The sequence below is a fragment of the Triticum dicoccoides genome, chromosome 6A, assembly GCF_002162155.2.
Source record: "Triticum dicoccoides isolate Atlit2015 ecotype Zavitan chromosome 6A, WEW_v2.0, whole genome shotgun sequence".
NCBI classification, from domain to species: Eukaryota; Viridiplantae; Streptophyta; class Magnoliopsida; order Poales; family Poaceae; genus Triticum; species Triticum dicoccoides.
Window position 1 is genome coordinate 498,126,324 of NC_041390.1, and position 3,890 is coordinate 498,130,213.

Consider the following 3,890-nt stretch of genomic DNA (forward strand, 5'->3'; position numbering starts at 1 on the left):
AAAAAGGACTCAAAACCTCGTGGTCTGTCATCTCTTGGTCACGTGGAAGCTGGATCTGAGTGAACTCCCCTTCGTGCTCACATCGCAGTGAGAGAAAAGAGAGATCTTGCCTGAGTGAGCTCCCCTTCGTGCTCACATCGCAGTGAGAGAAAAGAGAGATCTTGCGTGCCAGGGTCAAGCTAGATGCCGTTAACAAATCCCTTATTTTTTTGAGGAGTAAAAAAAGCCTCGATTGTTCTAACCAAATAGTACGACGTTCATGCAATCAACAAGAAAAAAAGGCCCATATAGAGTCACATCGCCTGCAGCAGACATGGGCTAAGGCCCTCACGCATGACACGAACGAAGACAACAGGCGATCGACAAAAACGACAAGCCCGACCCAGGATAGCAGCCAGCGACAATAGATCAAGACGTTTGCACGAATTTTTCAGCGATTCGATCCTGTGGTAGACAACTTTTTTTTTTTTTGCGAATGAAACTTGTATTACTCAACCCCCACGGGTACAATCAGCGAGACACAAGTTCTCGATATTCTCCGGGCCAGAACAAAGCCAAACTGCAGTACGATTGCTACGCCTAGCATAACTAGCTAAGAAGTGACTAATATAATTCTGGTCTCGCTTTACATGAGTAATGCAAGTCTCACGTGTGCTCAAGAGAGCTTTGATCTCCTTCACTAAAGTCATGTGCCCAGAAAGATCTTGTTTCCTCTTCTTTAACATATTCACCATCTCCAAACAATCCATTTCTAGATGAATGGGGCCATCGCACCAATTCAGGGACAACGCCAAACCTTTCCTGGCTGCCATCAGTTCTGCTTCTAGTGCAGTTGAGCATCCGTCCAGACATCGGCAAGAGGTGAAGATGATTTTCCCTTATTGGTCTCGTAAAATCATGCCTGTACTAGCAACCCCATCAGTAGTAAAAGAGCCATCTGTGTTTAGCTTAAACCAACCTGGATCAGGGGGATTCCATCGCCTACTGGGTGCCTCAAGAGATACTGAAGTTGGTTGCAGTTTTGAATTTCTATCTAGCCTTCACATAGTTCTCATTCGGAAAGTATTTGACTTGAACCAAAGAGCTCAGATAGCTGATTAAGAATCGGCAAGACACATCCAGTGGTGGAGGGATTTTATCATGGACAATCTCATTACGAACGAACCATATCCGCCAAAGAAGCATCAGAATCATATCAATAGTGTCCTTATCCAGACCACCCACAAGGATTAGCAGCCAATCCCTTCCCGTATTTGTAATTGCATCAAGCTGTGGAAGCTTCCAAAATTCAGGCATATAATTCTAGAGCAGCCGTGCCATACGACATCGAACAAATGGATGAAAATTAACTTCAGGTTCAATGCCACAAACGGGGCACTGGTCCGTCACTTCTAGCTTCCTTTTCATCTTATTTCTCCAGGTCGGCAGTGAATCATCACGACAATTTAGATGTAACATCCTTAAATACTATGATTTAGATGCGAATTAGTCATTCTGTTTTACTATTTCTTATTATTATGACTGCCGGACTCCTTTTGTGCCTTTTTTTGCAACACAACCGTAAGCAACCTCGATTGCAAAAGGACTCTTTCATGACCGCACGCGTCAACGCGCGATCCGCTTCGTGCAACTCCAATCTGTTTCCATAAGCGATGTATATCTCTTTCCAATTCTTTTTTGTTGTTGCATTATTGCTTTCCAATTCAGTCGCAGTTGTTTCCATCTATTCGAATGGTGGCCTTCTATACTCGTTCAACAATGCAAGTATCCCAGCCCACCAGGGACTATGGTATCCCAGCCCATCAGGATTTAAATCCTGATACTCGAATTTATTTTAGGATTTCCGGCGATGCACATTCAGTGAGAGGAGACGTTCCTGTCAACGACAAGACGTCTACGGTAACTTCATAAATCTCAAGATAATATACCGGCTTAGTTTTTCGGAGATGCTCATAGGGGTAAGGTGTGCGTGTGTACGTTCATAGAAATGAGTGTATACACGTGTATAAGAACGCTTGTATCTGTACTGATGTTCAAAAAAAATATCCCATCGTGCATGCACTTCATAATCTACAGCCCCTGATTTTTTGGTGGGCCCACCAATCTTTCCATCCATCAATTAGGAATAGCGCCTCGGTCGGAATTCGATCGCTCCAACGCGCGCGCATTAGCCTTCTCCAACTAATTCTTTTAGTAGAAAAGCATATAGCACACGTTGAACTGTTTTGTTTATAGCTTAAAAAGAACTGTTCTGTTTACGTGACAGGCCAAACAGTTTGTACATCATGCTATTTTTATGTAACGCTATATTTTTTAAATCTCAACCGTTAATATCTAACATTTATAGTCGAGATAATTCAAACTACGTGGATGAACGTGATGGCTTATTTCACTTTTGTCTTAATTATATAATACTCCCTCCGTTTCTACATACTACCTCTCTCTCAGTTTATAGAGCGTGTGCGTATTCCTAAGTCGTCAATTCGACCAACCTAAAATAAGTCATATATTACAAAAAAATATACCAATATAAACTTCAGATGTTCTATTTTAAAACGATATAATTTTTGTGTTATATAGTTTATATTAGGGTGATAAAATTGGCAACCTAGTTATACGCGTAGGACTTGTAAATTGAAACGGAGGTAGTATAAATCTTTCTCGAGATTTTAATATGGACTATATACGAATGTATATAGACATAGTTTAGAGCGTAGATTCACTCATTTTACTTTGTATGTAGTTTATATTAAAATCTCTAAAAAGACTTACATTTAGAAACAGAGTGATAGATAGATAGATTCTGAAAATTCACTCAAAAAAATCTTCTTGGGTCGGTCGTTCACAACTCTGGTGTCTAAAAATGGAGCCCAAGCAATTCTGGTTAACATGATACTCGATCCACCTCGTACGTGGCATTTCTCCAAATCGATCCTTCGCTAACCCTGTTAGAACTAGTAAGCTTACACGTGCAACGCACGTCTCGATCGAAGCATCCTATTAAAATCAAATGAGTATTGAATTCTTAGTTCATATTCTAGAAATTTGGGAAAAAAGAATATCTATAGTGCTTGATGACCCCGCATGTCTAAAGGTCAAGTTTAATACAAACCATAAATTATCTTTTGATGATGTCATTTGAAGTTCAAGAAGACCAAAATGATTGTATAGTAAAGATTTCAGGATATCTAATTTTTTCTTGTCTGAACTTGAAGGACTTACAATAGATATAGGTATTGCCCAAGTGAACATGGCTGCAAATTTTTAATAAATATAAAAGAAATAGTTGTCCTAGAAAAATTAAATCCATTCCCTCTTGGGTTCGGGCTAGATGTTATCCTCACAAGTTGAATTGTTGGGCCTGACTACAACGCCACCAGTGGGAACACGGCGAGTTAGTGTTGGGGAACGTAGTAATTTCAAAAAATTTCCTACGTACACGCAAGATCATGGTGATGCATAGCAACGAGGGGAGAGTGTGATCTACGTACCTCGTAGATCGACAACAGAAGCGTTTGGTTGATGTAGTCGTATGTCTCCACGGCCCGACCGATCAAGCACCGAAACTACGGCACCTCCGAGTTCTAGCACACGTTCAGCTCGATGACGATCCCCGGACTCCGATGCAGCAAAGTGTCGGGGAAGAGTTCCGTCAGCACGACGGCGTGGTGACGATCTTGATGCACTACTGTCGCAGGGCTTCGCCTAAGCACCGCTACAATATTATCGAGGACTATGGTGGCAGGGGGCGCCGCACACGGCTAAGAATAAGATCACGTGGATCAACTTGTGTATCTCTGGGGTTCCCCTGCCTCAGTATATAAAGGACCAAGGGGGGGAGGGGTGCGGCCGGCCTAGGAGAGGCGCGCCAGGAGAGTCCTACTTCCTCT